The sequence below is a fragment of the Cryptomeria japonica genome, unplaced genomic scaffold, assembly GCF_030272615.1.
Source record: "Cryptomeria japonica unplaced genomic scaffold, Sugi_1.0 HiC_scaffold_369, whole genome shotgun sequence".
In the NCBI taxonomy this organism is placed as follows: domain Eukaryota; kingdom Viridiplantae; phylum Streptophyta; class Pinopsida; order Cupressales; family Cupressaceae; genus Cryptomeria; species Cryptomeria japonica.
Genome location: NW_026729190.1, coordinates 143124 through 153035, shown reverse-complemented (window position 1 = coordinate 153035; position 9912 = coordinate 143124). Strand labels below are relative to the sequence as shown.

Here is a 9912-nt window from a genome sequence, read left to right as displayed (position 1 = left end):
GTGTGCTCCAAGGTGCGGCGTGCACGAAGTCGGAGCCCGGTTTGCCCCGGGTGCGCACCTCGCGTGCACCTTCGGCGGGGTTGCGCGCCCTGGTGGGCACCATGGTGCGCACCAAGGAGCGCTCCGAAGTGTGCTCCAAGGTGCGGCGTGCACGAAGTCGGAGCCCGGTTTGCCCCGGGTGCGCACCTCGCGTGCACCTTCGCCGCGGTGGGCACCATGGCATGCACGAAGTCGGAGCCCGGTTTGCCCCGGGTGCGCACCTCGCGTGCACCTTCGCCGGGGTGGGCACCTCGGCTGGGTTGCGCGCCCTGGTGCGCACCAAGGAGCGCTCCGAAGTGTGCTCCAAGGTGCGGCGTGCACGAAGTCGGAGCCCGGTTTGCCCCGGGTGCGCACCTCGCGTGCACCTTCGCCAGGGTGGGCACCTCGGTGCGCACACCTTCTCAATGTTTTCTTGCCTTTTCTGGAAATTGGTGAAGGCAGCGCATCAAAGGTGCGCACCTCGGTGTGCTCCGAGGTGCGAACCCGAGAGCGCTCCGAGGTGCCCACGAAGTCGAAAGTCGGGTTAATTGCATTGTTTTCCCCGGGTGCGCTCCGAGGTGCGCAACATCGGCGCGCACCAAGGAGGGCTCCGAAGTGTGCTCCAAGGTGCGCACGATGGCGTGCACCTCTGGTGCGCACGATTCGGAGCTCGGTTTGACCGGGGTGCGCACACCTTGGCTGGGTTGCGCACCTTTTGTGCGCTCCAAGGTGCGCACGAAGTCGGAGCTCGGTTTGCCCCGGGTGCGCACCTTCGCCAGGGTGCGCACCTTGATGCGCACGCCTTGGCTGGGCTGCGCACCTTGGTGGGCGCCATGGTGCGCACCTTTCGTGCGCTCCAAGGTGCGCACGAAGTCGGAGCTCGGTTTGCCCCGGGTGCGCACCTTGGTGGGCGCCATGGTGCACTCCGAGGTGCCCAAGATTGGTGCGCACCAAGGAGCGCTCCGAAGTGCGCTCCAAGGTGCGCGCGAAGTCGAAAGTTGGGTTAATTGTCCGGTTTGCCTCGGGTGCGCACCTTGCGTGCACCTTCGCCAGGGTGGGCGCCTTGGTGCGCACACCTTGGCTGGGCTGCGCACACCTTGGCACCCGCGTTTCCTTCATTTTAAATTTTTTTTTTTTACAATCTCTCAAGTGGGAAATTCTATAATCTCAACTTTTTTTGCCTTTTCAGGAAACTTTTGAATGGAGCGCATCATTGGTGCGCTCCGAAGTGTGCTCCAAAGCTCTCTCCAGCTGCGTGCACCTGCCCCGGCCGCGCACCCGGCCCCGCCCAGCTTCGCTCACCTGTCCCGGGCGTCTGGTGCGGAACCTTAGAGTAAGAAACATCACCGTGCACCTTGGCCAACGTGCGCGACTCGACCGAGCGCGCACTGGCCGAGGTGCACACCGATTTCACCTGGGTGCGCGCGCAGCACCTCGGGCGCACCGGGGTGCGCGCACAACGCCCGGGTTGCACCGTGGCCTGTGTGCTCGGGGCGCCTCGGGTGCGCGCTCGGTGTCGCCCCCGCGCGCGCGGTAGTGCGGGCAGCGCACCCCGGCCCGGCCCGGCCCCGACGAGAACGCAAACGGGCAAAAGGTTTATTCAAATAGCATTGCGATGCCCGGCGAAAAACTAAAAAAGGGTGCAACACCGGGACTTCCCGGGAGGTCACCCATCCCAGTACTACTTCGGCCCAAGCGCGCTTAACTGCGGAGTTCTGATGGGATCCGGTGCACTAACGCTGGTATGATCGCACCCGTTATGAGCTTGTCGCAGTGTTTACTTAGCAAACCGCGACCCACGTGCGAATCCACCCCGGCCACCCACCCCCGTCGAGGTGCACACCCTCCCTCGCGAAGTGCGCCCCGTTCGCCAAGTGTGAGCCCTGCCCGGGTGCGCGCACCTTGCTAGGGCGTCGGGTGTGCACCCGGCCCGGCCTACGTGCGTGCACCTGTAGGGGGCGTCGTGTGCGTGCAGTGTCCCGTCTGCAACGCGGTGCCCACACACCACCTCGGGCGCAACGACCTGCGCTCACATGTGGGCCGAGTGCACCTTGGTGCATGTTCGGGGCGCCTCGGGTGCACGCTCGATCTTGCCCCGGTGCACCAAGGCGCTCGGTTTGCCCCGGGTGCGCACTTGGTGCAAGGTGGGCACCCAAAATAGGGATCAAGCACCAAAACACAAGTTTCGGGATGCAAAATGGGACCCAAGGACCACAAATGCGTTCCAAGACCCATGATGGGTCCACGAGAACAAAAATGTGTTCCGAGACTTAATAAACAAATATTGGGTTTTAGGAGAAGAAACATGCTCTGATGCCCAAAACGAGAATCGACCCCGAAAAGGCCACAGGCCAAAAGTGGGATGCGAGACAAAAAAAAATGGGACCCGAGGACCAAAATTGGGTTCCCAGGTCGAAGACAGGGCAACCGGACAAGAAACGACCTCTAAGGCTCGAAATGAGTCCCGACGACTAAAACTTGACAAGAAGCACCCATCAGGCACCCAACTCGACACCCATGGGATGCCGACCCACCCGGGCTTCCACCTAGCACACCTTGGCACCCACCCACCCTCGCACCCAACCTCGCACCCAACTTAGCACCTTTGAACCCACATTGGCACTCACCCTGACCCTGGCACCTTGGAACCCACATTGGCACTCACCTTGACCCTGGCACCCACCTTTGCACTCACCTTGGGACCCACCCTGGCTCCCACCTCGGCACCCACCCAGACACCCACCTTGGTTCCTTGGCACCCACCTTGGATCCTTGGCACCCACCCCGACACCCACCTTGGCACGCAACTTGGCTACTTGCCACCCACCTTGGCTCCTTGACGCCCACCCCGACAACCACCCCGTGACCTACCCTGGCTAGGGTTGGTGCACACCCACCCTGGTGCCCACCTTGGCACCCACCCTATGACCCACCTTGGCACGCACCTTAGTACCCACCCCGTTACCCACCCTAGGACCCACCCCGTGACCCACCTTGGCCAGGGTGGGTGCCTTGGTGCGCACAACTTGCCTGGGCTGCACACCAGGGCGGGCTCAAGATGGCACCCGCGTTCCGTTTTTTTCACTATCTTTCAAAACGGAAATTTTAAAATCTCATTTTTTTCTTTTTTTTGCCTTTTCTGGAAATTAGTGAAGGCAGCGCATCAAAGGTGCGCAATGCTGGTGCGAACCCGGGAGCGCTCCGATGTGTGCTCCAAGGTGCGGCGTGCACGAAGTCCGAGCCCGGTTTGCCCCGGGTGCGCACCTCGCGTGCACCTTCGCCGGGGTGAGCACCTTGGCTGGGTTGCGCGCCCTGGTGCGTACCAAGGAGCGCTCTGAAGTGTGCTCCAAGGTGCGGCGTGCACGAAGTCGGAGCCCGGTTTGCCCCGGGTGTGCACCTCGGGTGCGCACCTCGCGTGCACCTTCGCTGCGGTGGGCACCTTGGCTGGGTTGCGCGCCTTGGTGGGCACCATGCAGTGCACGAAGTCGGAGCCCGGTTTGCCCCGGGCGCGCACCTCCGCCAGGGTGGGCACCTTGGTGCGCACAACTTGCCTGGGCTGCGCATCAGGAAGGGCTCAAGATGGCACCCGCGTTCCGTTTTTTTCACTATCTTTCAGAACGGAAATTTTAAAATATCGTTTTTTTTTGCCTTTTCTGGAAATTAGTGAAGGCAGCGCATCAAAGGTGCGCAACGCTGGTGCGAACCTGGGAGCGCTCCGATGTGTGCTCCAAGGTGCGGCGTGCACGAAGTCGGAGCCCGGTTTGCCTCGGGTGCGCCCTGGTGGGCACCATGGTGCGCACCAAGGAGCGCTCCGAAGTGTGCTCCAAGGTGCGGCCTGCACGAAGTCGGAGCCCGGTTTGCCCCGGGTGTGCACCTCGGGTGGGCACCTTGGTGCGCATGCCTTGCCTGGGCTGCGCACCAGGGCGGGCTCAAGATGGCACCCGCGTTCCTTTTTTTTCACTATCTTTCAAAACGGAAATTTTAAAATCTCATTTTTTTTTGCCTTTTTCTGGAAATTAGTGAAGGCAGCGCATCAAAGGTGCGCACCTCGCTGCCCACCACGGTGCGCAACGCCGGTGGGCACCCGGGAGTGCTTCGAAGTGTGCTCCAAGGTGCTGCGTGCACGTTGTCGGAGCCCGGTTTGCCCCGGGTGCGCACCTCGCGTGCACCTTCGTCGGGGTGGGCACCTTGGCTTGGTTTGCCCCGGCTGCGCTCCGAAGCGGGGTTATTGGAGCGCCGCCTCTTTTTTTGTCGGAGCGTTTGGTGGGGTTTCTCGCATTGGCTCTTCCGAGGCCCGGTTGCCACCCTGGCGCGCACGAAGTCGGAAGTAGGGTTAATTGCCCGGGTGCGCACCTTTGCCAGGGTGGCACCTTACCTGGGCTGCGCACCAGGGCGGGCTCAAGATGGCACGCGCGTTCCGTTTTTTTCACTATCTTTCAAAACGGAAATTTTAAAATCTCCTTTTTTTTTTGCCTTTTCTGGAAATTAGTGAAGGCAGCGCATCAAAGGTGCGCACCTCGCTGCCCACCTTGGTGTGCTCTGAGGTGCGCACCCGGGAGCGCTACGAAGTGTGCTCCAAGGTGCGGCGTGCACGTTGTCGGAGCCCGGTTTGCCCCGGGTGCGCACCTCGCCTGCACCTTGGCCGGGGTGGGCACCTTGGCTGGGTTTGCCCAGGGTGCGCTCCGAAGCGGGGTTACTGGAGCGCCCCCTCTTTTTTTGTCAGAGAGTTTGGTGGGGTTTCTCGCATTGGCTCTTCCCAGGCCCGGTTGTTGGGTGCGCTCCCACCCTGGCGCGCGCGAAGTTGGAAGTTGGGTTAATTGCCCGGGCGCACACCTTCGCCAGGGTGGGCACCTTGGTGCGCAAACCTTGGCTGGGCTGCGCACCAGGGCGGGCTCAAGATGGCACCAGCATTCCCTTTTTCTCACTATCTTTCAAAACGGAAATTTTAAAATCTCGTTTTTTTTTTGCCTTTTATGGAAATTAGTGAAGGCATCGCATCAAAGGTGCGCACCTCGCTGCCCACCTTGGTGTGCTCCGAGGTGCCCACCACGGTGCGCAACGCCGGTGCGAACCCGGGAGCGCCCCGATGTGTGCTCCAAGGTGCGGCGTGCACGAAGTCGGACCCCGGTTTGCCCCGGGTGCGCACCTCGCGTGCACCTTGGTGCGCACACCTTGGCTGGGTTGCGCGGCCTGGTGGGCACCATGGTGCGCACCAAGGAGCGCTCCGAAGTGTGCTCCAAGGTGCGGCGTGCACGAAGTCGGAGCCCGGTTTGCCCCGGGTGCGCACCTTCGCCGCGGTGGGCACCATGGCGTGCACGAAGTCGGAGCCCGGTTTGCCCCGGGTGCGCACCTCGCGTGCACCTTCGCCGGGGTGGGCACCTCGGCTGGGTTGCGCGCCCTGGTGCGCACCAAGGAGCGCTCTGAAGTGTGCTCCAAGGTGCGGCGTGCACGAAGTCGGAGCCCGGTTTGCCCCGGGTGTGCACCTCGGGTGCGCACCTCGCGTGCACCTTCGCTGCGGTGGGCACCTTGGCTGGGTTGCGCGCCTTGGTGGGCACCATGCAGTGCACGAAGTCGGAGCCCGGATTGCCCCGGGCGCGCACCTCCGCCAGGGTGGGCACCTTGGTGCGCACAACTTGCCTGGGCTGCGCACCAGGAAGGGCTCAAGATGGCACCCGCGTTCCGTTTTTTTCACTATCTTTCAGAACGGAAATTTTAAAATCTCGTTTTTTTTTGCCTTTTCTTGAAATTAGTGAAGGCAGCGCATCAAAGGTGCGCAACGCTGGTGCGAACCTGGGAGCGCTCCGATGTGTGCTCCAAGGTGCGGCGTGCACGAAGTCGGACCCCGGTTTGCCCCGGGTGCGCACCTCGCGTGCACCTTGGTGCGCACACCTTGGCTGGGTTGCGCGCCCTGGTGGGCACCATGGTGCGCACCAAGGAGCGCTCCGAAGTGTGCTCCAAGGTGCGGCGTGCACGAAGTCGGAGCCCGGTTTGCCCCGGGTGCGCACCTCGCGTGCACCTTCGCCGCGGTGGGCACCATGGCGTGCACGAAGTCGGAGCCCGGTTTGCCCCGGGTGCGCACCTCGCGTGCACCTTCGCCGGGGTGGGCACCTTGGTGTGCAGACCTTGGCTGGGTTGCGCGCCCTGGTGGGCACCATGGTGCGCACCAAGGAGCGCTCCGAAGTGTGCTCCAAGGTGCGGCCTGCACGAAGTCGGAGCCCGGTTTGCCCCGGGTGTGCACCTCGGGTGGGCACCTTGGTGCGCATGCCTTGCCTGGGCTGCGCACCAGGGCGGGCTCAAGATGGCACCCGCGTTCCTTTTTTTTCACTATCTTTCAAAACGGAAATTTTAAAATCTCATTTTTTTTTGCCTTTTTCTGGAAATTAGTGAAGGCAGCGCATCAAAGGTGCGCACCTCGCTGCCCACCACGGTGCGCAACGCCGGTGGGCACCCGGGAGTGCTTCGAAGTGTGCTCCAAGGTGCTGCGTGCACGTTGTCGGAGCCCGGTTTGCCCCGGGTGCGCACCTCGCGTGCACCTTCGTCGGGGTGGGCACCTTGGCTGGGTTTGCCCCGGCTGCGCTCCGAAGCGGGGTTATTGGAGCGCCGCCTCTTTTTTTGTCGGAGCGTTTGGTGGGGTTTCTCGCATTGGCTCTTCCGAGGCCCGGTTGCCACCCTGGCGCGCACGAAGTCGGAAGTAGGGTTAATTGCCCGGGTGCGCACCTTTGCCAGGGTGGGCACCTTACCTGGGCTGCGCACCAGGGCGGGCTCAAGATGGCACGCGCGTTCCGTTTTTTTCACTATCTTTCAAAACGGAAATTTTAAAATCTCCTTTTTTTTTTGCCTTTTCTGGAAATTAGTGAAGGCAGCGCATCAAAGGTGCGCACCTCGCTGCCCACCTTGGTGTGCTCTGAGGTGCGCACCCGGGAGCGCTACGAAGTGTGCTCCAAGGTGCGGCGTGCACGTTGTCGGAGCCCGGTTTGCCCCGGGTGCGCACCTCGCCTGCACCTTGGCCGGGGTGGGCACCTTGGCTGGGTTTGCCCAGGGTGCGCTCCGAAGCGGGGTTACTGGAGCGCCCCCTCTTTTTTTGTCAGAGCGTTTGGTGGGGTTTCTCGCATTGGCTCTTCCCAGGCCCGGTTGTTGGGTGCGCTCCCACCCTGGCGCGCGCGAAGTTGGAAGTTGGATTAATTGCCCGGGCGCGCACCTTCGCCAGGGTGGGCACCTTGGTGCGCACACCTTGGCTGGGCTGCGCACCAGGGCGGGCTCAAGATGGCACCAGCATTCCCTTTTTCTCACTATCTTTCAAAACGGAAATTTTAAAATCTCGTTTTTTTTTTGCCTTTTATGGAAATTAGTGAAGGCATCGCATCAAAGGTGCGCACCTCGCTGCCCACCTTGGTGTGCTCCGAGGTGCCCACCACGGTGCGCAACGCCGGTGCGAACCCGGGAGCGCCCCGATGTGTGCTCCAAGGTGCGGCGTGCACGAAGTCGGACCCCGGTTTGCCCCGGGTGCGCACCTCGCGTGCACCTTGGTGCGCACACCTTGGCTGGGTTGCGCGGCCTGGTGGGCACCATGGTGCGCACCAAGGAGCGCTCCGAAGTGTGCTCCAAGGTGCGGCGTGCACGAAGTCGGAGCCCGGTTTGCCCCGGGTACGCACCTCGCGTGCACCTTCGCCGGGGTGGGCACCTCGGCTGGGTTGCGCGCCCTGGTGCGCACCAAGGAGCGCTCCGAAGTGTGCTCCAAGGTGCGGCGTGCACGAAGTCGGAGCCCGGTTTGCCCCGGGTGCGCACCTTCGCCGCGGTGCGCACCATGGCGTGCACGAAGTCGGAGCCCGGTTTGCCCCGGGTGCGCACCTCGCGTGCACCTTCGGCGGGGTTGCGCGCCCTGGTGGGCACCATGGTGCGCACCAAGGAGCGCTCCGAAGTGTGCTCCAAGGTGCGGCGTGCACGAAGTCGGAGCCCGGTTTGCCCCGGGTGCGCACCTCGCGTGCACCTTCGGCGGGGTTGCGCGCCCTGGTGGGCACCATGGTGCGCACCAAGGAGCGCTCCGAAGTGTGCTCCAAGGTGCGGCGTGCACGAAGTCGGAGCCCGGTTTGCCCCGGGTGCGCACCTCGCGTGCACCTTCGCCGCGGTGGGCACCATGGCGTGCACGAAGTCGGAGCCCGGTTTGCCCCGGGTGCGCACCTCGCGTGCACCTTCGCCGGGGTGGGCACCTCGGCTGGGTTGCGCGCCCTGGTGCGCACCAAGGAGCGCTCCGAAGTGTGCTCCAAGGTGCGGCGTGCACGAAGTCGGAGCCCGGTTTGCCCCGGGTGCGCACCTCGCGTGCACCTTCGCCAGGGTGGGCACCTCGGTGCGCACACCTTCTCAATGTTTTCTTGCCTTTTCTGGAAATTGGTGAAGGCAGCGCATCAAAGGTGCGCACCTCGGTGTGCTCCGAGGTGCGAACCCGAGAGCGCTCCGAGGTGCCCACGAAGTCGAAAGTCGGGTTAATTGCATTGTTTTCCCCGGGTGCGCTCCGAGGTGCGCAACATCGGCGCGCACCAAGGAGGGCTCCGAAGTGTGCTCCAAGGTGCGCACGATGGCGTGCACCTCTGGTGCGCACGATTCGGAGCTCGGTTTGACCGGGGTGCGCACACCTTGGCTGGGTTGCGCACCTTTTGTGCGCTCCAAGGTGCGCACGAAGTCGGAGCTCGGTTTGCCCCGGGTGCGCACCTTCGCCAGGGTGCGCACCTTGATGCGCACGCCTTGGCTGGGCTGCGCACCTTGGTGGGCGCCATGGTGCGCACCTTTCGTGCGCTCCAAGGTGCGCACGAAGTCGGAGCTCGGTTTGCCCCGGGTGCGCACCTTGGTGGGCGCCATGGTGCACTCCGAGGTGCCCAAGATTGGTGCGCACCAAGGAGCGCTCCGAAGTGCGCTCCAAGGTGCGCGCGAAGTCGAAAGTTGGGTTAATTGTCCGGTTTGCCTCGGGTGCGCACCTTGCGTGCACCTTCGCCAGGGTGGGCGCCTTGGTGCGCACACCTTGGCTGGGCTGCGCACACCTTGGCACCCGCGTTTCCTTCATTTTAAATTTTTTTTTTTTACAATCTCTCAAGTGGGAAATTCTATAATCTCAACTTTTTTTGCCTTTTCAGGAAACTTTTGAATGGAGCGCATCATTGGTGCGCTCCGAAGTGTGCTCCAAAGCTCTCTCCAGCTGCGTGCACCTGCCCCGGCCGCGCACCCGGCCCCGCCCAGCTTCGCTCACCTGTCCCGGGCGTCTGGTGCGGAACCTTAGAGTAAGAAACATCACCGTGCACCTTGGCCAACGTGCGCGACTCGACCGAGCGCGCACTGGCCGAGGTGCACACCGATTTCACCTGGGTGCGCGCGCAGCACCTCGGGCGCACCGGGGTGCGCGCACAACGCCCGGGTTGCACCGTGGCCTGTGTGCTCGGGGCGCCTCGGGTGCGCGCTCGGTGTCGCCCCCGCGCGCGCGGTAGTGCGGGCAGCGCACCCCGGCCCGGCCCGGCCCCGACGAGAACGCAAACGGGCAAAAGGTTTATTCAAATAGCATTGCGACGCCCGGCGAAAAACTAAAAAAGGGTGCAACACCGGGACTTCCCGGGAGGTCACCCATCCCAGTACTACTCCGGCCCAAGCGCGCTTAACTGCGGAGTTCTGATGGGATCCGGTGCACTAATGCTGGTATGATCGCACCCGTTATGAGCTTGTCGCAGTGTGTACTTAGCAAACCGCGACCCACGTGCGAATCCACCCCGGCCACCCACCCCCGTCGAGGTGCACACCCTCCCTCGCGAAGTGCGCCCCGTTCGCCAAGTGTGAGCCCTGCCCGGGTGCGCGCACCTTGCTAGGGCGTCGGGTGTGCACCCGGCCCGGCCTACGTGCGTGCACCTGGAGGGG

At 63.3% G+C, this 9912-nt stretch overlaps 2 non-coding genes across 2 annotated transcripts; both read right to left on the bottom strand.

Moving 5' to 3' along the window:
• Positions 1–1655: 1655 nt before the first annotated feature.
• On the bottom strand, positions 1656–1774 carry LOC131871081 (5S ribosomal RNA). The gene has a single exon (XR_009369366.1). It is a non-coding gene; the product is annotated as a 5S ribosomal RNA (ribosomal RNA).
• Positions 1775–9591: 7817 nt separating this feature from the next.
• LOC131871080 (5S ribosomal RNA) lies at positions 9592–9710 on the bottom strand. Its single transcript, XR_009369365.1, has one exon. It is a non-coding gene; the product is annotated as a 5S ribosomal RNA (ribosomal RNA).
• Between the last annotated feature and the right edge of the window lie 202 nt (positions 9711–9912).